At 35.8% G+C, this 24280-nt stretch overlaps 1 protein-coding gene across 9 annotated transcripts in view; it reads left to right on the forward strand.

Annotated features, from left to right (window-relative positions):
* RBMS3 (RNA binding motif single stranded interacting protein 3) overlaps positions 1–24280 on the forward strand; it is a 1359637-nt gene that overhangs the window by 1178752 nt on the left and 156605 nt on the right. The gene's annotated exons all lie outside the window — the stretch shown is intronic.

Here is a 24280-nt window from a genome sequence, read left to right on the forward strand (position 1 = left end):
TCCTGTCTATCTGTGATGATGTCATGGCTGCCTTATTTCACTCGAGATGTCTTCTGGTGCAAGATGGTGAGGGTGGTATTAAGAAATACTCTCAAATCCTCCAGTGTCACCTAGGCACCTTGCATGCCCTACTTGAAAAAGTGAAAAAGAACAGCTTGGTAAAGTATGGTAACCTAGAAGAATCTATTGTGTTTCTTGCTTAAATCAAGAAATTAAATACATTTCCCTTCTAGCAATAAAGAAGAAATTAATATTTACATGTTTAATTCAAAATTAAAAGTTATATTAGGGTTACCTTTTTACAAATTATCTTATTAAAGCATAATATAGCTACAGAAAATTCTGCATGTTATAAATAAATAGCTTGGGGGCACCTTGGTGGCTCAGTTGGTTCAGGGACTACCTTTGGCTCAGGTCATGATCCTGGAGTCCTGGGATCGAGTCCCGCATTTGGCTCCTGGCTCAGTGGGAAACTGCTTCTTCCTCTGACCCTCTTGCCTCTCAGGCTGTTTCTCATTCTCTCTCTCTCTCTCTCTCTCAAATAAATGAATAAATAAATAATCTTTAAGAAAATAGCTCGATAAATTTTCACAAACTAAATACAGGCATTGCAAGCAATATCAATAAGCAACACCATGTTACCAGTCCCCCAAGTGACCCCTCATGATCTCTCCTAGTCATCACCTTTGTATCCACTAATGATAACCACTGTCCTAAATTTAACACAATAGATGAGCTTTATCTGTTTTTGTGTCTTGTGATCTCTGTCTCTCTGTCAGATAGATAAATAAAATCTTAAAAAAAAAAAGGTACAAGAAAATGGACTGTGCTTCCAGTAACTTCACGTCGTCCTGCCAAGAGAGCCTTTCTCAAGTCTGCTATTTGTACTTCCAAATTTTACATTAGATTTACAACCCTTTAAGTGTATTATGTGTTTTCAAACTTGATAAAAATGTTCATCCTCAGAGGCCAATTTAAGATCTTAAGCCAGCTTACTTTAATGGATAAATTAGGGGGAGCTTAGGAAGAGTTTTACATTTTACAGAAGAAGAAAGGTTTATCTGGAGCAGTAAAATCATTTTCCCGGTTGTCCACTTACCATCACACTGCTAAATGCTGGACTGTGCAAATTAGGCACAGGGTGGTTCTCAAGAGTTTTACGTTGATATTGATGGTAAGAGGTCATCCTTTTCAGAGCAAGCTAAAGAACTCACATGTCAGCTAGGAATAATTTTTTCTATATTATTTTTTATTACCCTTATGATGAATTGCAAGAGGACCTAATGAAATCCTAATAAAACCTGTTGGTTACCTTACAGTTACTATTACTATTTTTTTAGTATTTATAATATTTTAATAATTACGTTATTTCAAATCACCATGAAAATAAAACGTGGCAATTACATTTTCAAAAATGACTCAAATGAATTTTGCTATCAACAAATAATAGTGAAGGCATTATCCAAAATAACTGTTAAGTCATTAGTAATTTAACTATGTCTTTTATTTTATTTTATTTTATTTTATTTTATTTTAAAGATTTTATTTATTTATTTGACAGACAGAGACCACAATTAGGCAGGGAGGCAGGCAGAGAGAGAGAGGAGGAAGCAGGCTCCCCGCTGAGCAGAGAGCCCTATGCGGGGCTCAATCCCAGGACCCTGGGATTATGACCTGAGCCGAAGGCAGAGGCTTTCACCCACTGAGCCACCCAGGCGCCCCTAACTATGTCTTTTAAAATGGAATTTAAGTTTGCGGCACCTAGATAGTTTAATCGGTTAAGTGTCCTACTCTTGGTTTCAGTTCAGGTCATGATCTCAGGTCCTGAGATCTAACCCCTTGTCCGGCTCCCCACTCAACAGGGTGTCTGCTTGGGATTCTTCCCCTCTGCCCCTCTGTCACGTGCGCACACACACTCTCTAAAAATAAATAAATAAATATTAAAAAATAAAACGATTATTAAGTTTAACATTGTATTAATAATTAATTGAATATTAGGTATTATAAATCACAATCGTATAGTTATAAGTAGAGATTTTTATCATGCCCCATCAGTAAAGACATTAACAAACTCTGCTAAGTATCAGTATTCTTAAAAACAATAAAATCAATTAGCACAAAACATCAAAAAGTGACATCATAATTCATTCTTACTACTTCAACTTACTGAAAAAACATTTCATGAATTAAAGGAATAGTCAATTGTTAATGTATTTTACCTTGAAGATGTTCTTTACTTTTACCTTAATCACTAAATTAATATTAATTAATATTAATTAATATTTTTTTTTTCTTTTGCAAGAGACTACATATTTCATGGGCAAAAGTATCTGTCATTGCTTGCCACACAGAATTTGAATTTATGAGAATTCAGAGAGTTACTTAAAAAGTAAGTTTTAAAATATGATGTTAAAGCATTGCTTTCATTTGTATAATTTTAGATATTCCAGAAATAGAAAAAGAGGGAAACTTGCATTTTATATCCAAAATCAAGTTTTTTCAAATTTAAAAACATTTCTTTATTGATTTTATTTAAAAAGAAGCAACTTTAGAATGCCCTGGAATTACTTTTAACAGCAGGAAACTAGCTTGACAAAAATTCCTTGAAGATTATTCCCTTCTCCTAGGGAGAACAGCAAATGAATGACTGACAGAAGGTACAAAAGCCAGCCCCCTTATTGTATGGATGGGTGATCTGATTGTATCATATCTGCTTCTTAGCTCCCCAAGGGATAAAGCTGAGGCTAGACTTGTACCTGGGAGAGCATCCTTGCTTAGCTTCTTCCCTGGCTCTATCTGGCTTCCCTGGCTTGCTTACAAGTCTCACTTGAGAGCACCCACTTGCTCTACTCTTAGGAAACCCACCTAAATCAGTGTCCCATTTCGATAATGCTCCCATATGATTTCCAGATAAAATTTTTGAGATCGACCTTGTTTCTTTCATTTGTTCTAGAGAAAGTATGCTGCTACATCTCTAAATGTTACTATTCTTTAGATATAGCTCATTCCAGAAAAAGACAGTACTTTAGGGAAAAGAAAAAAACAAAAAACCAAAAAACAAATCAAAAAACAAAACAAAAAAAACAAAGGGGTTCTAGAACAAAACATTATGGACTCTACTTTGGCATCTGAATATCTGAAGACTTGGAATTAATGGAGAGGAACTGAACCAACGGTCTCTGACTTCTGGGCCAGCCCTTTTTCCTCAGTTTACTCATTGCTCTCTGTACATTGTTATTAGGGATTTGCTATGACATTCTGAGTAGGACTGTTTATGGAAACAAAAAAGAAAAAGTATTGCGGAGCTGTCCCCAGCTACTGGAAATAGTGTTATAGGAATCAGAAAAATCATTCATGAAACACTGGCCTAATCAGAGATTGAAATTGTTTGCAACCAAAACTATGCAGTAGTAGCATGACTTTTTCTTCAGGAGAAGAGGTACAACCTCCTATCTTGAAAGAATGGATAAAGGAATAAGTGAGTGAGTGACTGGGACTGGCTGGATGAATGAAAGCATCAGTGGCCCAGTTAGTGATTGAATAGACTAGCCGCAGTGTCCTTGAGAAGGAAGTTCTTTGCTCTTGTCTGTTCTTCAGTTATAAAAAGGTATTACTTAAATCTACCTAAAAACACAGAGGAGATGGGCAAACTTATATTTCTTTCTCTTCACTGTTTTTTCTCGTTCTTACCCTTTTATGATAATACTTGAACGTATGAATTACTTGGGGGCATTCATTAAGGAAAATATGATGCCAGACTCTTCCCAAGGTGCTTACTAACTTCTCATAAAGTGATTTACACCAGTTCCTTCAGAGGCAAGATTTTTCTTTTCTTTTCTTTTTTCTTTCTCTCTCTCTTTTTTTTAAGATTTTATTTATTTATTTGTCAGAGGGAAAGAGAGAAAGTTCAAGCAGGAGGAGAGGCAGGCAGAGGGAAAAGCAAGCTTCCTGCCAAGCAGGGAGCCTGGGTACAGGAGTCAAGCCCAGGACCCTGGGATCATAACCTGAGCTGAAGGCAGATGCTCAACCAGCTGAGCTATGCAGGCATCCCTGGAGGCAAGATTTCTAATCCTTAAGAAACACCCTATCTTGAAAATTTAGCAAGTATGAGAAGGAGGCTTTTTCAGCTTCCGAGAAATATGTTTGAGATATGTATTTTATTTTAAAAATGGTAGGATTTTGGGGTGCCTGGGTGGTTCAGTGGGTTAAGCTTCTGCCTTTGACTCAGGTCATGATCTGAGTCCTGGGATCAAGCCCTGCATTAGGCCCTCTGTTCAACAGGGAGCCTACTTCTCCTTTCTCTCTGCCTTCCTTTCTGCCTACTTGTGATCTCTTTCTCTCTTTCAAATAAATAAATAAAATCTTTAAAGAAAATAAAAAAATAAAAAATAAAAAATGATAGGATTTAAAAGTGATTGTTTCTTTATATGTGTGCTTATAGCCAGAACAATGAAAAAAAAATTATAATTGAGGTTTTACCACTGTGTTTGAAGTAGTTGACCAGCATACCTAAGAAATCAGAAGTTAAAACAGTTTATTACTTTTGAATGAGATATTATGAAATAAGTCAAAGATTAAACTAAGTAAAAGTACATACATGGAAGAATTTCATGGTGAAGTCAACGTAGCCTTGCATTTGACAGAATACTCATCACCTTACCATTTGTCTACACCTTATACCAGTGAAGGTTCGTGAAAGTATCCTCTGGAAACCTCAAGTGGAGGGAAATGCTGAACATAGGCTCTGTTTTTTTTAACCCTAACAGACTATCCCTATCACTACATTTAGAACACAGGTCTATTCCACTGTTGTTTTAGTCTTAAAATTTCCCAGTGCTTTATCATATTGTCTCTGGCATGCCATGGGCTTCTATCCTCTAATTCTGAATTGCTGCCTTCAAGAGGTTGGTAAATAAATGTTAAGACCAACTGACTCTGAAATATCACTAAAGAAATTGACTTAAAAGAAAATAATTAAAATATTTAGATAGGGGTGCCTGGGTGGCTCAGTGGGTTAAAGCTTCTGCTTTCAGCTCAGGTCATGATCCAGGGTCCTGGATCAAGCCCCACATCGGGCTTTCTGCTCAGCAGGGAGCCTGCTTCCCCTCTCTCTCTCTGCCTGCCTCTCTGCCTACTTGTGATCTCTGTCAAATAAATAAATAAAATCTAAAAAAAATTTAAATAAAATTTTAGAACATAAAAGAAAATGAGTTCAATTAAAAGATGCTAGGTCTTATAGTACTTCTTTATAACACAGTTTCTTTGATTACTTTTGGCAAGATAACTAAATGTGATTGAAATGTAGATATTTATTATATTTATTTATATTTATATTATTAATATTTATAATATTATATTTACTTTAGTGGTATTTGCATTATTATACTTATGTATATGTATTTAAAAATATATACAAACCTGTCTGTTTAAATTAATGTGGGATGTCTTGTAGAAGAAAGATACACACATGGCGTTATTTTGAAATGGTAATGATAAGTCAGAACAAAAATGGCAAGGGTGAGTGTGTAGCATCATTACATACAATAGCATAGCTCCTGAGAATTTTAATGGCAAGTGAAGTCTGAGGAAACACAGCCAGACCTTCTAATGTGAGCCCTCAAAGGGGCCTTCAATTCATTTATACTGTCATTTTGTTCCTTGTCATTAGGATGAAACACCCACATTTCAATGGCCTTACTTCCTTGGCAAATAATAATATAAATAAATAACTATCTCATTCTGACCTTTCCATTATCTCCAATTTGAATCACTGCTTGAGAAGTCCTACCAATTACATTCTTGACAAACAATGAGAACAGATCAGAATGGACAGCCATTCAAAAAAAGAATGCTAAAGATATTGTACTAATACCTTATTCTCAGAAGAGATTATAAGAATAGCAAGGGCTGTGGAAACTTATTGATACAAAATGGACAGAGTAAGGAAATGAAAAATAATGCAAGTGTGTGAGGTGTACTACCATAATTGAATTTCAGAAAAGCCTAAGTGATAATAAAAAATGTCCTGTATAAAATTATTCACACATACTTCGATATGAGTTTTTTATTTTCTTGGTTCATCAGGAATCAGTAGATATCTCTGTAAAAACAACGTAGCATTCTCTTCTTTAAAACTAGAATGCTTTTGTCCTGTTTGATTCTGAGCTGGGTTTTGGAATTTGTTATATAGGCCTACAAAACTGCAAACAAATTTCCAAGTTTGCCCCCCATTACAGCCTTCACTGTCAGTAAGGATACACAGGTATCAACTTCAACTAGGGGCAGATTTCCTGGTGCTGACACTGGTGTGAAGTTATTATAACAGACAGGAAGAAATTGGTATATTTCTTCTTGGGATACTTCCATTGTGTGGCTCACTTGTACTTACTTTGGTATTTACCTGAGTGTGCATTGACGTCACAGAAATTTCTTTTTCTCTGCAGTTCAATAGAGACAGTTACAAGAATTAAAAGTGGAGGAAGAGCAGTGGTAAATGATGAAGTGTCATGAATAGGATGTTCTTTGGGCATACCAAACCAACCTACTCCTCTTTACCAAGTCGTTTGGTTGTAGCAAAGCTGGAAAGAGAAGCAAAGGGGAAGTTGAGTGATCTAAGAATCAGATTCGAAATTAGAATGGATCTCGAGTATAGCCAGCTGTATTCCAACAAGTGAAGAATGGTGTTTATTCATGATAGGTTAAGTGCCTGACCTCGAATCATACTTTCGTTATGTGGTCATGAAAGCTGGAACCTAGTTCCCCTTTCTTGAGTGCTAGAGAATCTTCCATAATGTCACAAATACTGGAGTTCTCCTGGGCTTCCCTTTGAGGATTCTTGTACGCACGCTTTAATTGAACTGCCAGCGGTCAAGGTCAGCAGAACCATTTGTAGTGAAAACAACAGAGCTAATGTAATCTATGGAATCTGTGATTTTTTTCAAGGCCACAGGACTGTCAGGAGTATTCTCAGTCTGCAGTCAATGGCTTTCTTATGATAATTTGCATGCAGGACACCCTGGAAGATTGAGAGGTTCTCCAGATCACATGTCTCCTGTGTGACTGAGGTCCAGCCTGGGACTCTTGATTACAACTTACATTCAGAGGCTTTCTCTTGATGCCATACTGTGTTATTTCTTTTAGAATAACTGATATAAGTTTTTTATAACCAGAGCCGTAGGTGAGACCTTATTTTGATATTAAACACACCCACCTTGCACATAGTTGGGACAAAATGTATTACCTAAGAAAAATAATGAATTAATCCAGATCAACCTCTTCACCAGGTTAGCTACAAGTTAGTCAGCAAGCTGTCAGGCTGGTAGAAACAGACCAAAACATGATAGGAAAAGGCATATGGAAATGGAATAACCAGGTTGGTGTCTCTATTAAATCTTTCAGATCATCCTAAATGCTTTGCCTGATGGTAACCTCACAGCATCCAAAAACTCTGAGTCATTTCTTTCCTTTCCCCTTGCTTTTACCCTTGACTTTTTAGGAGTAGTTCAGTTCTGAATAGTTCTGAACAGTTCAGCGGCCAACCCAAAACTATTAGCCATATTCTTCCAGAAATCAATTTCTAGTCATGAAAAATTTCACTGTCCTTATATCCAAAGAATTTTGATTTGCAGCTATCCTATAGACCCTTCTCTCCTGAAGGCTCTTCCTGCCCATTTTGTATTATCATTATTTTTCATTTTGTTTAGCATAATAACATCATTTGACACCATTTAGTGAAACCTCTTATACATGGTGCTAGGTTGATATGCATGCTTTCTCTTCTCAAAGGTGTTTAGCACAGTAACCCATAACACAGAAAAGCATACATTAAACACATTGTCTTCTATTATTCTTTCCCAAGCCCTAAGTGATAAAAGAGGACAGATTACATCTTTTCATTCAAATAGGCTGCCAGCATTATCCCTAGCATGACCTGGTTTCTTAAATAAGAAATATAGACTTAACAATTATATAGCATTCAAGAGTTAAAGTTATAAATTTCACATTTCTCTAGACAGGCCTTAAAAAAGAACAATCTCTGGCAGATCACAGACTAACCAAGGTAGCAGATGTTGGACTGGAAACTGCAGTCTAGAGGAGAAAAATTAATTTGTGAAAAAGTAACTTTTTCCCCCGTGTGTGTTTTAATGGCCTTAGCAAAGCAGAATGGAAATATTTGCATTCTCTGCAATCAATTTACATGGTTAAGCATTTGTTTTTCTCCCCATCCTAAACATAATTGTCTGTTCAGTAATAACCCACATAGTAGAAAGAAGGTCAAGAGAGCTCTGTGTCTTTGGCATCAGCCTGCTGTTAGCACCTAAGTCTCTTAGTCCACCGTGCTCATTTGGAGTTTCTTTTCGCATTTCCTAATGCACAACTTGCTGAACATCCTGCTCAGATAAAATCGATAAATTTCCCATCTCTTGGGTGGAATTTCTTCTCCCCGTGCCATCTGAATCAAATCTGCCATCTCACTCTCCAGAGCTGCCAACACGACAGTCTCCTTTTTATCTTCACTAAATTTTTGGAACATTGTGAAGATTGCCAAAGCAGAGTGGGAGTGGAGACAATAGGGAATAAAGAGAAGCCGTTTTAAGCAAGTATTGAGCCTGTAACTTTTTTTTTTTTTTAATATTTATCATCTGCTTGGAGTTGTTGCTGATGAAACCTTATAGTTTGGCAAAGCAGCTGTGTTTAAAGCAATTTACAACAGATTTCAAAAAAAAAATCCCCATTGTGTCCTCCATTTCAATATCAGCCTTTAAGATTTCAGTATTATTATAATAGTGATGTATCAGGACTGATGGCAGCTACACTTGTGATGAACATGGCATAATATGTAAACTATCAAATCCCTGAGTTAGTTGTACACCTGAAATTAATGTGACATTGTGTGTCAGGTAGAAGGAAGGAAGGAAGGAAAGATGGATACATAGAAGGAAGGAGGGAAGGGAGGAAGGCAGGGAGTAAGGAAGGAAAAGAAAGAAATGGGCGGAAGAAGGAAAAAAGAGGCAATGGTGAGTGTGAGAACTATTTCCAAAGGACTTCTAGCAGAGGACAAACTGGAGAGAAACACCAAGAGACTTGGCTAAGAGAGATTTGCAATTCACACAGCATTCCAGCCCCATTTCTCCTGCTCAGATCACTAGTGTATCTGGTTAGAACTTGCAGAATTACATGGGCTTCCTGTCTCTCTTTGTCCCCTCTTGTTGTTTTAGTCAAGGGAATTAATTAAAAAAAAAAATGTTGCTTCATTTTTGATCTGCTTGTGAAGCCTCCTTATTTTAGTTAAGTAGAAGTCTATTTTGTTAGCAATCCCGGGCTCTTCCTTGGGCTACATTATATATGCAGATCAACTAATCATATACTGCAGATATCTTTAGCGGGTGACAATCTTTTTCTCTCCTTGTCTCTTCTCTCTTGAGGCATTTTTGAGAAGGTTTGGCTGGGGCAACTTAAAAAGGATTATTTTCTATATTAAAACCTTTAAGTTTAAACAATTTGACTAAATGAAGTAGTGCTCGTGAAACGAAAGACAAAGGTTTAATTAAAAAATGGAGTATTTTAGTTTTTGCATAGAAAACCTTTTTTCTCTAGGGCGAATATCAAGCAGACAACCCCTTTGATTCCATCTTCAGCTCTCTGATGATGCAAGATGCTTTTAACACCTACCCCACAATACACTCAACAGAGTACAAGTAATGGCAGTGAAGGTACAGGGCAGGCAGGCTGCTCCCAGCACTGAAAAACAAAAAGATTTTGCAAAACACAATTCCTTTTGATTGTGGTCAATAGACTACTTGTTTATAAGCTTTGACAAAATATAATACATAGAGGAGTTGTTTATATAATATACACACAGGTCCCAAAAGCCCCCCTGGAGAATTTCTCTTGATGAGAATTTTAGTACTTAACTGAAAATTATGGCTTTGGACTCTAATTTATATTTCTAGCAAACACATCAAATACAAAAGCAACTTGTTTATATAACACATGCATTTCAGTCTCTTCGCACTGTGTATTCATTTCCAGCAATGTTTGCAACACCATTTGATCTTAAACACCCACATAAACTAGAGGTGCAGGGAGCTGGAATATACCTCAATAAGTGTAGACAAGCAAGAATTAAATGACCTTCAACTTTAGATTTCTCTGTCCTTCCTTCGAGTAGGATATACAGATGTGCTAAGTTGATTTATTTAACTTAAAGCTATTCACTAACGCAATGACCTTGTACCAATACATGGTTAAGTATCTAGTTCTTCAGGGATTGTTGAAAAAAAAAAAACACCATTCTTAAAATAACACAGATCCTCCATGAAGCTTTGACTGCCCGAGAATTTACTCAGAGTGCATTTTAAACAGCCTTCATATAGAATGAAACTAACCATGGCTACCATAGGCTTTATACTTTAATCTTTATTTACAGGTTGAGTGGAGCCAAAGGGGAATGAAAATGAAATGCTAGAGAGCAAGATATGTCTGTTTTGTTCACAATATCCTGATGAAATCTTCCATATGGGGATTGAGTAGAAATTAAAGTTGTTTTTTTGTTTTGTTTTCTTTTAAAGGGTGTGGCTTTCAGTCCCACTTTTCTTCTTCTTAAAGTATTTGGACACCATCCCACCTGGTAGAACCTCTCTCTACCTCAGTTTTCTTGGACACAAAGGGAACGTAGGAGAAAAATATAATGTGCAAATTCTTTTCAAGCTCTGAAAATTCTGGATTTATATCTCAGAAGTATTTTTACATGATCCATAATTCAAGATACATGTACAGTAAGATCTCTGATACAGGCAATTTTAACCATAGAAAATGAATATAAATTAAATATATGAATAATCTTAGGTTCATACAGTTGGTAATTAATTATATCAACTAAAAATCGACATGGAGTCATAGACTAAATCCTTCAAATACCTTTACTGAGAATAATAAAAATGTGTAGTAAATCTATTAGAAGAATTACTTTCTTCAAAATTTTACTTAAGTTCCTGATTTACGAAAGGATGCTTGATTATTTCCTCTTGCTTTTCTAGAGGGTAGATCGATATAGAGTTTTTAAAGAGCATTAATAATTTTTTTTCTTTTACCTTGAGAATAAACCATTCATCTTAATTAACAATTAACAAATTAAGGTGGAAGAATTGGTACAGTAGGAAGTAGTATTTCGTATATGATAAAGGTTATCCCAAGTCAGCTCTGGTGGGGACTGGTGAGCCACTAGCTCAGTAGTAGTTAAGATTCTGTTGTTCCAGAATTCCAGGACTGAACTTCTTGTTGCCACTTAAAAGCTCAGTAGGTCGGGAATTTCAGATTTTAAGCCAAGTGCTACCATTTTCCAAGAGGCCTTCCCTGAAGTCTTATTCCCTGCCCCCCCTTCTCATGTTGTCCCACCCTGTTTTACCTATTATTCTATAAGACTGTATTCTGCATTTTACATCTATCCCTGCATCCACTGCTTCACAATCACTGAAGACTTTATAACCTCAGCCTTCTCTCAAAGAGTTTCTGCTACCATCCTACCAGTGTTATGAAAATTCAGCTCTCCCCCAAAGATACTACTTATGTCCAACCTTACTGAGTTCTGTTTGTTCTCCCTGAGATAGTGGATTCCATGCTCTTTTGGGCTTCTGGATTATTGCTTCTTCTCCCAATTTGTAAACACTGCTTCTTTTTTGAGGCTTATGAAAGCTGTCAAGACAACTGTCTCTACTTACATCTACTGGCCTCCACATAATTTGCTCTGTCATTGAAGATTTGGCATCTGGATAACTTTTCATTTCTAACCCAGTTTTTGCCATCACCTTAGATGTTTTCAACAACCATTTATTATATTGAACCATACTGTATTGAATTGATGTGATGACTCCTTCAGAGCATGGCCTCTCAGTTTTTTCTTTGGCCTCTCAATTTCTTCACCTCATTATCTGCAATAACATCATTTTCAGTTTCTCTTCAGCCATTATACTCTCAGAGTGAAACTCAAGGCCATACAGCCTCTTGAAAGTGTTCTCCCGAAATCAAGAAATCAACATCCTACACTTACCCCATAATCTTCTACTTTCCAAGCATGATTGTTTAATAATGACCTTTCTCCAGCCTCTTGGGCATGTCCAGTCCATTGGACCATCCTCCCTTTTCTCTGTCCTGTCCACTAGCTTTGATTTGTCATCTGATTAAATCCTGACCTTAGATGTACTCAACTGCCTCCTTTCTTTGTGTCTCTACATAAACCATAGACAAAGAAAATCATAAGAGATAATGGATTGCTTACACTATGATCACAACCTCAGCTGTGTCTCTGGATTTCCTCGAAATCGTTCTAGGTTCAACTCATTCTCCAATTCTCAATGGCTGTTGCAAATTAACTTCACCCTTCTGAAACTGCTGCCACCATGCTCCTCCAGACACTCAGCAGATGACATTTGCTTTCACTTAACTTACATGTGGCCATCATTCAATGGGAACTCCCTCAGCCTGCCACTATCAAAGTTACAAATCTATCTTCAGAACACAGCATTGTCTCCTTCCCTCCTGTTAAAAGTAAAGAGGTGTCTCTCCTCTTCTGGTTCTGTTTTCCTTGTGCCTTGGAATCCACTTTCCCCTATTCTTTGTAAATTTCACTGATGACTATCCTTTTATCACCTGTAACTTTATCCTCTCTCTCTATTTTGGATCTTTCTGATCAGCATCTATATAGGACCAGTTTTCTCCAATTAAAAACAAAGCAGGGGCACCTGGGTGGCTCAGTCAGTTAGTGCCTCTGACTCTCGAATTTTGGCTTGGGTCATAATCTCAAGGTTGGGAGATCAAGCCCCACGTAGGGTTCCACACTTAGCGTGAAGCCTGCTTAAGATTCTCTCTCTCTCCCTCTGCTCCTCTCTCTATCTTGCCCCTACAAAACATCCCTTCCATCTTTCTTTCCTTTATCTACTTACAGCATACCCTCTTGAGAGCGGTTAAGAAACTGCTAGCATGTGTCAGCCATCTTGTCTGTCTTCCCACTACCACCAGTCCACTGTGATATCTCCTGTCAATGTCACCAACAATCTTATGCCACTAAATTCATTGCCATTTTCTAGTTTTCATTTTTACTTAACCTCTCAGGGCATCCAAACCTATTGTCCATTTCCTCCTTCATTCCTAGGTTTCTGTAAGGACACTCTTGTGACTTCTCATATTATTCATCCTATAAATAATGGTACCCTTCAAAGTAAACCTTAAACCTGTGTTTTTTCTTATCATATACTCTGTCTCTAAACAATTGAATCTATAGTAAAGCTTGAATATCCACATATGATTCAAATTTTTTATCTCCAGTCCATCTTTGAACTCCAAATGTATATAGCTTTTTTAATATATCCTCTTAGTTATTTCAGAAAAACTTCCAAGCTCAAATTAAAATAGAAATATTCTCCTTCATCTCCAATGTTTCCTTTAGTTGCCCTTAATTTATTTTCCCCCACTGGAACCGACAAATGTTTAAAAGGAAATATCATTCTGATTCCTCAATAGTTAAATAATTAAAAATCCGTAAAGGGTTTCCAAATATGTGGCTGTAACACCAAAATCCTTACCAGAGTTTAAGTCTCTGTGAAATCTAGCTTCTTCTCACTTACCACTTCCTACCTCACTTCCCATCATTCAGTCATGTTGGTCATTTTCCTTCCCTTCTAATGTTCAGTATTTCTTTCCTCATCATAGCTTTCCATGTGCTGATCTATTTGCCTAAAACTTCTTTCCCTTTTCTTTGTCCTCTTTTTTTTTATTATTTTTGCTCCGACTTCAGAGCTCAGCTCAAATTCCCAGCCTAATGGAAGCCTTTCTAAGGGTTCTCAGATCACATGATCTCATTAGCATTGTAGGACCCTTTTTGACACATAAAACAATTTCAACAAAATGAAATTTGTGTAATTAATTATTCTATATGTTTCTTACCATTTAGAATGTAATCTCCACTAGGCCAGGGACCTTGATCACCTTTGTATTCCTAACACCCAGAAGGCTTTTTTTTTTTTAATTCCTAATGGATACTCAACAAGTATATTTTTAACAGAACAAGTGGTTTGGTATCTAAATCTCTGGATTTTAATGATAGTTATCTTTTAATACCCTTTGGTTGAAGTGTAAAATATTTTGAAAGAAAAAAAATCCATTTTCAAGTTCAAACTTTGGTCTATGATCATATATTGAATATGATTTTAAGTGGTTTATTTATATATGGTCTACTTTTCCTTTTTGTTTTCTATAATATTCCCATGTGTTTTTCTGTCACTTTCTACACCAGAAATTATGGCGTAGAAATTAATATCATGGCCTCTTACAACTATTATCAAGGAGCATAGATTTATTGAAGTGTTGTTTCTCTATCAGTACCATGTTAATACTTAAAATGAAAACGCCATTTTCTTTTCTCGTAGACTCACAGACTCACTATTTAATCTGTTTTGTGGAGTATAGCAAGAATTACTAGATTTGAAGTAAGCTTGGGATCTTTTTTTTTTTAAAGATTTTTTTTTTTTTTAATTTATTTGACAGAGAGATCACAAGCAGGCAGAGAGGCAGGCAGAGAGAGAGGAGGAAGCAGGCTCCCTGCTGAGCAGAGAGCCTGATGTGGGGCTCGATCCAGGACTCTGAGATCATGACCCGAGCTGAAGGCAGCGGCTTAACCCACTGAGCCACCCAGGTGCCCCAGCTTAGGATCTTATGTCTGTATTTATCAGGAAGTATAGGCAGATTACTTAATAGCTCCCATCCTCAGTTTCCTATCTGTGAAATGGGGCAAATACTACTTAGAATAATTAAGTGATTGCCCTTAAATGTCTTCTACCTCCACCACTCACTCGCTACTTTTTCCTCCTTTATTAGTACTCTACTAATGATCTTATGAGACCTCACTTAAAATAATTCATGATTGTAGTTTCTCAAATGGTAAAGCAGGGACTAGTAGAAGAATGGAGGAATATAGTAATGAAATATTTAACTTTAGGCATCTTAAAATAAGATAAAACTGAAACTGTTGACAACAATCAAGGTAGGTATCTTACATATAAAATCTATAATAGTTCCACTGTAAAGAAATTTAGTAGATTGACAAAAAGCTTATAGCTCTGGAGGCAGACAGACCTGGGTTAAGGATGGACCCTGCTCTTAAACATAAGAGCCTATATAACCTAGTCTCTAAAAGTTTGAGTTCATCAGCTATACCATGGAGGTAATGATAAAGTATCCCTCAAAAAATGTTGGTAAAGACAAAGTGAGCTAAGGACAATAATACCTTTAACACCATGCTTGGCATATAGAAGTGTTCAGTAAGTGCTGTCAGTAAGTTGAGAGAGAGAGAGAGAGAGAGGCTGTGTGACATATTTTTGCCTAATGTAAATTTTTTCTTTTATACCAAGCTGATGGCCAGGTAGTAAATCTGTTAAACTCTAATTATAATAACTTACATATAAGATGAAGAACTGGTCTACACTTTCTGATCTCAAAAAGTTGCCTGGTCTTTGTCCTCTCACTAACTTCAGATGTCTTTGCCATTGAGTGAGTGCAGAAGCAAGAGAAATGAACTTTCAAATCTAGTCTTTGCTTTAGTGTCTAACCCTTGAACAATGTTGTCCTCAAATGATGGTTTCCATTACACTGGAAGATGGAGCCAATCATCACTAATGGAAAAATATTTAGTAAATTTTCATCTTAACACTATAATGATAGTTCTATACAGGTGATTCTTCTTCACAGTCAGAGGTGATATGAAGCTGTTGGATGGAAGCTATAGTCTAGTGAGCATAGAGTAATATTTTTGTTAACTTTTTCTATTGTTGTTTATTAATATATCTCACTCCCTTATAGTTACTGTGGTTTACTGTGGATTATATGTGTTATGTCTTGGGTGTTTGTGTTTAATTTCCTTGCTTTTTTTATGCTTTAATTATTATTGTTATACATTTGGAACATTAAACCCTGCTTGTTATTTTATTTACCAAAGCTTGTCAAACTTCCAAAGCTTCTTAGCCCCTGGGTCCTTCTTACATACAGATATGAGTCATATCTGAGTGAACATTGGATGAAATGTTGTACCCCCTCCCCTGGTCTGGTAGTAGCTGTTCTTGCAATTTAATTAATCCCACTAATGAATGGTATCTTTGTTCCAAGAAAGAAATAAAATTGCTATAGTGGAGATTTCTGCTTTTACACTTTATGAGGTCATGATAGAGGTCAAGATAGAAATAACTATTTAATTTTTTTGTCATCAGAATTGTCTCTGGATCTTCTGTCAACAAAACAATGAACATTTACTTTCAGGAAAATATGAAATCTAAAACCATGATGATAGTGACCTGAGACATCAAGAGCAAATGGGTATTTTGGTGACTGAGGAATGTGATGTGACTCATTGCTTTTGTGTCTCAATGGCCATATGTTCCTGCTGGCTGTATGTGGTGAGCCATTTTCCTTTAAATGATGTTCTCCTGCATTCCTTCATTTTGCAAGAGGTCTTTCAAGTTATAAACACATGAAAATACTATAGAGCTTTCCTTCTCATGGATGAGTGAGAGGTGCCAAATAATCATTTGCTAAGCTAATGTAAGTAGGCTTTTGATAGCCCTCAGACTAATCCTTCATTCTAAATACTTGATTACTGAAATGGCCACTCTGTAAAAAGAGAACTAATACATTCTACTAAAAATTTATCTGTTATCCATTAAGAACATTTTGATTATGCTGAGCCCACTTGACTCTTAAGTAATAACATGTTCTTCAATATTGTATTGATTCTGGCCCCACTTGAATAAGATATTTCAGCATAGGTATTAAAATAGAAAACTATAAAAGAAGTCTAATTGTATAAGAATAAGAAACATACTATATTGTAAATTTCCCACTAACTTTTTAAAAAACATTTAGATTTTATTTTATGCCATAAACCCATATTTTTGTCTAACTAAGCCATTTTGATGCATCACATTGGAAGATTTTAAATACTGGATATTTTCTGCATCTGGTATAGTCAATATTTTTTAGTTCAAATTGACAATTATTATTCTTGATCTTATGTCATAATTAAATCAATAAACCAGAAAGACTAATATATATACAATTATCTGTTAGTCTCAAGTTTAAATTTCTATTACCAACTAGAATGTTTTTGATCGGTTATATACATTCTAAAAAAAAGCAAAAAAAACAAAAAACAGGTTCATAAATTCTATGAGATTCCCACTAGGTAGCTCTCAGAATATAGGTATAATCAAAGATAAGAAAAGTGTTTGAAATTCACTAGTTTATGTTAATGAACATTCCTATAATGGCTGCCAGGGGGACAGCTTTTATGGAATTATCTTTTGTGAGTCCTCTTCATTAAAGGGGTAAGGTCTTACTAAAGTGAATAATTATCCTTCATTCCAGGACTACAATGTCAATCTGTAATGAGTAGATTTGTTAATACCTCCTTCCATGTAGCCCAAGTTCTTCATCTTGTAGCCATTAATTTGGTGACAGCCAATAATTATTTTAACTGGCCCCTGATGCTGAATGCACAGATTGGCTTTCTTCCTGTGTGTGCGGGAACATTTCTAAATTTCTGAGAGGTTTCTGTCACTCCCAAAGAATTTCCTGACAGCAGTGACTTTGGCCTAATCATTTATTTCTGTTACAAGCCTCCCTGCAGTGGTTCTCAGAGTCAGGAAAGCTTCTGTGGTCTTAGAGCCACAGCTACCAACATCTGCTTGCCAATATTCTGCTTGAAGTGTCCCAGCTCCTCTTAAAAATATATAGAATCCCCTTCATCCATAGAACCACTTTTAGGTTATTATCCTGGAAATAATGTCAAACTCGTAAAGTTTTCATAGGGGTATGCTTCTCCAAGTTATGAATGAAGAGACATTTTAAGATATATTGGAGTACATTGAAAATTTTAATACAATGTAACCTAAAAAGTAATAAAAAATAAATTCATTTTAATTTCATAAATAATTCAACGATAATTGGATCGTTCTCCAGATGGAATATAACAAAATGATAACCATTGTAGGTCTCGTCAGTGGAGTTACAGATTTTTTCTTCGTGTCCTGTCTTTTGCAAACACTAGAAAATAATCAATATTACCCCAAATTATTTAAAATGCTAAAGTAATTGTTATATAGATGAGTATATAGATTTCTTTATATATAAAGAAAATAATATAAAAAGAATACCTTCAAAGATTTTTACCATGTATATTACTGTAATAATTTCATCTATGACATATATACCACTTATTTGTTACTATTTCATATACTTTAAAAATTATGTAGGAAATTTTCACTTTTTCACAACTTCCATTCCTTGTGTGTGCATGGGTGTGTTTCTTTTATTTATAGCCTTCTTCCTTTCTCTCCTCCTTTATAACTCTGGACGAAGCGCTAAAAGAAAAAATAGTTGTGAGATCTCTGCTGGGAAATCGTGTATTGGCCTAGGTTAGTGGTTCAAATAAAAAAAGAAAAAAACAGTTAAGGATGGAATTGTTTTACATCTTTGAAAATTTCTTTACTGTTTATCTAATAAAACATGGCTGAATTTTATATCTGCCTCTGCTTCTGCCATGTCACACAGCATGTAGCCCCTAAAACATCTACACTGTGCTATTGAGAATGAAGATTAAGAAAAAAGCAGGAATACCAATGACATCTTAGTTTTATTATGAAATAGTTTTGACCTTGTGAACTCTTGAAAGATCTCTGAAATACAGAGCACACTTTGACAAGTGCTAACTGAGGATGGACATATTTTATTTTTGTAGCTGCATCGTGTTCCATTTTCCTGAATGGAGCTTTATTGATAGAAACTGTTCTGCAAATGAATATTGTATAGTTTTGAGGTTTCCTTTTCTTATAAGAAATCTCTCTGCATATTGACCAGAGTCAGCCTTCATTTGTTGTATGCCTCATATTTTCCCCAAACAATGCATTCACAATTTTTGATAGAGCTTTCCAATCGATAATTTGAAATTTCAGTACTGTCCAAATTTTATAAACTATGCCCCTCCCCCAGGGTTTTTAATATTTGGGGAGCTTCTAGTAGTAATGTTATTAAACACTCCTTTTCTCTGTCTCCAGTTACTGAAAATCCCCAATATAATGCATTTCAATATAGAAATCTTTTAAGATTACTCTGTGGTTTTGAAAAGATCATCAAGAAATTATGGCTTCTGTAATTGGAGTAATGTATCAAAATAGATGAATTCTAAAATTATAATAATTCCGGAAATTGTCCTGAGGCAAAATTTGTTCTACTGTCTTAAGTGTGTCCATTTTCTTGTTAGGAAAAAGAGACACAATCTGAAATCCAACTCTAATTTTCCCTGAGGCATAGAAGAGAAGATCTTAGTAATTACTTATCTTTTTCATCCAACCACTTAGTGTCTTCTTTCTTATTTTTGCCAACAAGTGCAGAAAGTGAAGATCCCCATAAGGGAGAAAATGTTCTCTTAGAATCACTGTTCCTAGACCTTCATCATACTTTTTACCTTTGATTCATTCTTTGCAATATTTTGCATCTTTCACAGTAACAAAATGTCTCTTAGTTAAAAGCTTTTGAACATATTTTTTTAAATTAGTCTTTTTCTTACACTGTCCATTGTATGTCATTATTGAGCACATCCTGGAACCAAATCTAATATTAAAAATATATATATATTTTTACATTTTAACTGAATAAACAAAAGCTCTTTTCAGACTTGGCATTGAAGCTTTGTTCAGAGTATGACTTATTCTTAATATTAACTCTGTACATTCAAATACAGACAGGCCATAGTCATTTGGTTATATGACCAGTGTAGCTAATTTACGCCCGCTACTTTAGGAGTATGTCTACCATGTACCAGAATTCTTTGATATGATTTAATGGCTCAGGAGATACTTGCTGATGAATAAATAACATAATTGTTATTATTATCATCATTATTATTAATCATTATATATCAATACTTGCAAGCCCTTTATCTTTCTGCCTTTCTTTCATGTCTTCCTTCTATGGTAGGCTGAATAACAGACCCCCAAATATGCTATCCCAATCCCAGAACCTATAAATATATACCTTCCATGGTAAAGGAACTTTGCAGATGTGGCTAAATTAGACATCTGAATTAGGGAGATTATCCTGGATTTTCTCAAGGTACAATGTAATCAGAGAGCCCTTAGAAGAAGGAGGCAGGAGGTTCAGAGATTAGTGTCGGAACTGAGACAATATAAGCAGGGATTGGAATGATGTAGGGAGGACTATAGCCAAAGAAGACATACAGCTTCTAGAGCTGAAAAACAAGGAAACATGCTTCCATGAAGCCTCCAGAAAGAGACAGCTCTGCGGACACTTTGGTTTTAGAGGTCTGACCTCCAGAATGGAAGAGAAACTGCTGAGTTTGTGGGAATTTTTCCCCCCACAGCAACAGGAATCTAAGCACACTCTCTTTACTTCTATTGCTTTCTATATCCTGTGCCATGAAATGTTGCCTCTAGAATCAAGCACCTACAGTATGCTTAGCACGTTGATTGAATGGTATGTGGATTCACATTTAAGTCCAACACGTTAGCCATAGCAGATAGGCTTCTACAGTATGTACAGTGAACAACCTGTGACTTCCATCAACCCAAAGGCATCCCTGTCTTTGTTATATGAATGTAAATCCTTCAAAGCAAAGGAGGCTACATATTTCAGAAACAGTTGTTCTTGAACTTGTACTTGTAAAACTTAAAACCCATCTCTTTATTGGAAAGTATATTAAATTTGCTTAAAAATTGAAGAACACAGTGTCATGAATGTAACCAATGCAGGCCTCCAGTGACTTTATGGTACCAGCATAGGTAGATCTTAAAACACTGAATTATGGAAATACTCTTCATAGGTATATATTTATTTATTTCCATAGATACTGAGGTAGATTTATTTCCATAGATATTTTATTTTTTCCATAGATACTGAGGTATATTTCAGTGTTCACAATCTATAACTCAAATCCTTCTGCTATAACCGTAAAAATAATTTATCAAACCCATGGACATTGACTAGTTTTTTTGTTTTATATTCCTTCATTAATGAATATGAATTGCATCTGCTATTGTTTATCTTATGCATCTCAGAGTAGAAAGAACCAATGTTAAGATTGGCCTCAATTAGCCTGTCCACGGAAAGTTATTATGCCTCTGAGGGGTAGGGAAAAAATATAGGCTAAAACCTTGGCTTCATTCTTCATTTGGTCATTCTACCAAGAGCAGAAAATGTAGTGCTTCGTAGAATTCTGTCCGATCAGGAAGAATGCAATAGATTGGTACAAATTCATTGCTTATGTAAATATTATCCTAACTGTAAAGTAACTGACCACTTTTGCTCAGAGAGGCTGAGAAGGCTCTTTGCATTGCTTTGCCTTAATTGGCTCCGAGGGGACTTGCACAATCCATGATTTCAGATAAATGGAGAACAATAAAGGAGTTACAAATTATGAAGCAATTATGACTAGACTAGGCAATAAAATCTCCCTATCAGTTATTAGAGTGTTGTGTGTAAGATTTTAGGGGGGCAAAAGGGTACAGAAATTTTGCCATTAACTAATGAGTAATCTGTCATATTTCTTGGTAAAGACAGTAAGACTTTAGTTATTTTTTAAGCTAAACTTTCTCTAAGAGTTATGTGTGTAAGGCAATATGATTAATATTACATTCAATAAGTTTAAGTCATTTCCTGTGAAGAAACAAATTCCACCAGTGATGTGGGTACAGTCCTCTCTGAAGGTTCAGACTTGGGACTCGGTCTGGGTCGTTTCTATCCCTGACTAACTAGGTGATTTTGAGTGACTTATTTGTCACTGAGACTTGTTTTATATAATCTGTAAAATTAGATAAATCATTGTACTTTATTGGATTGTTTTTGGAAATGAGATATTTTATCTGAAGTGTCCAACAGGATGTATTTATATTAGTATTAAATACATTTTCAATAAAATAAGAATAAATAAAATAAAACTGTTATGCCCTGTTCATATTACAAAGTTAAATGTTGAGAGCTCTATTGCACACAGTCACTCAGAGAGCACAGTGACTCTAGGACACATGACATCCAAAGATGTGATTACACAGGATCAGAGATGAGAAAAGCCACCATAATTGGAGGTTTGGCTCAGAGTGACACATGTCATGTTTCTCAGTTTATAGGCAGAGAGACTTGCAGACGTTGGAATCCTGGGAATAGGGATTTGTAGGCACGGTCTTTCTCACAGCATCCAAAATGCTCAGCAAGATGCCTGGCACATAATTAGAAAAACTCAACAAATATTAGTGATTGCCTTTGATTTATCATTGTATGATTATATAGGGTTAGTACAGTTTATAGTTAAGGGTCCCATTACTAACTCTACAACTTTGAGCAAGCTTTTAAAAGTCTCTAAACCTCTGTTTCCTCCATTGTAAAATGGGTTCATCCCATGAGATTGTTGGAAGTACTAAATGAAATGTTATAAGGACTGCCATGTAGTACACTCTACATTTGTTTTTACTTTACATTTTTCCCTCTTTACTTTATCTATCAATTGATTTAGACCAATTAAATGCTAGATATGTGTGTTTAATGTAATGTGTTAGGATTTCTTGATTCATTCTAGCATTCGTAAGCTAATAAAATATTGATTTTTCCATTTGTGGCAGATATATACAATCATTAATCATTCACTCAGCAGGTATTTATTAAGGGTCCCCTGTATTCTCAAGGCTGTAGATAAACAACTAACAAAATAGGCAAGTTCTTTGCTTTGGTGGAGTTTGGATTCTGGGATAGGAAAGAGGGAAACAGGCAATAAATAAGCAAATATAAATGAACTGTCTAACTCAGATATGATAATTCCTATGGATGTGCTAAAATCAGAAGATATAGTAAAGACTGGTAAATATTTCATTTTTTATGGTCAGAAGTGGTCTCTCTGAAGAAGAAGGATTTAAGCTGAGATTTCAGTGACAACAAACATTATTTAGGGGGAAGACCCTTCCTGGCAGAATTCCAAGTACAAACCCCACAAGGAGAGCTACCTGGACTCTTTCCCATGTGATTAGAGCAGAGTGAACAATAAGCAGAGTGGTTAGAAATGAGTAAGTGGGGAACTTTGCCTATGAAAAGAGCTGGATTTTCTCCCTGAAGCTTGATGAGGAACTATTCGAGGTTTTCAAGCAGGAGAGGGACACGACCTGATTTTTGCTTTAGAAAGCTCATGACTAGTTCATGGAAAATCAACCATAGGGGCATTTGCAGAATCCCAGAAAGACATGTAATAATTTTGAACAAGTTAGCTGGTAGAGAGATGGAGAAAAATGGAAAGATTGGGGTGTATTTTGAAAGTGGAATCAAAAGATAGGTAAGGATGTGGAGGTAAAGGAAGGAGGCCTCTTAGGCTTGAACAGTTTGTTGAATGACATAGTACTTGAAATTAAGGTGGCTGAGAAAAGAGCATGCTATTTATGGGAGATCAAGGGTTACACTCTGGACCTGTAACATTTGGTACGCCTCTTAGATGTCTGACTGGCTGTCATTTATATGCAAATATTTGGCCTTTCAAATAACATAACAAGATTAATTTAGGATTATATTTATTTCTGAATGTGTTATGAGTGCAATTTGGTAATGGAATGAATCAGTATCTTTCCCTCCTGTGCCCTGTTATAAGAAAGTTTAGAGCTTACTTCAGAAGTTCATAAATGCCCTCTAAGGAAACAGTTGATATAATTTATAAAAAATAGACTTATCAATACAGGCAAAAAAACCTTTTTATTTTTATTTAAATTTTTTTTTAAGATTCTATTTATTTGATAGAGATAGAGTAGGCAAAGAGGCAGGCAGAGAGGGAGGGGGGAAAGCAGGCTCCCTGCTGAGCAGAGAGCCCAATGCGGGGCTCGATCCCAGGACCCTGAGATCATGACCTGAGCTGAAGGCAGAGGCTTAACCCACTGAGCCATGCAGGTGCCCCTGGGCAAAAAAAAACTTTACTATAGAATCAGAAACAGAAAATTTATTTTCAATTGAGGATTCCTTCAGGGTCCGAATAAATTAATTAGTCAGGAAGAAGGAGTAGCCTTTACTTATAATAGGTTTATGTAGCTTTTTTATTTTAAAAAGAACTATTTTTTCCCACCAGGTTGGAATTTTGAGTCAGTTAAGTGGTGTGGTGTAGTCTACCATTTCCATGCCCATCTGATGTTGTACCCAGGAAAAAAATGAGAGATACAAGTGGCCATATTGTATGACATACATGATAACAAGTAGC

The sequence above is a fragment of the Lutra lutra genome, chromosome 1 (genome assembly GCF_902655055.1).
Source record: "Lutra lutra chromosome 1, mLutLut1.2, whole genome shotgun sequence".
NCBI classification, from domain to species: Eukaryota; Metazoa; Chordata; class Mammalia; order Carnivora; family Mustelidae; genus Lutra; species Lutra lutra.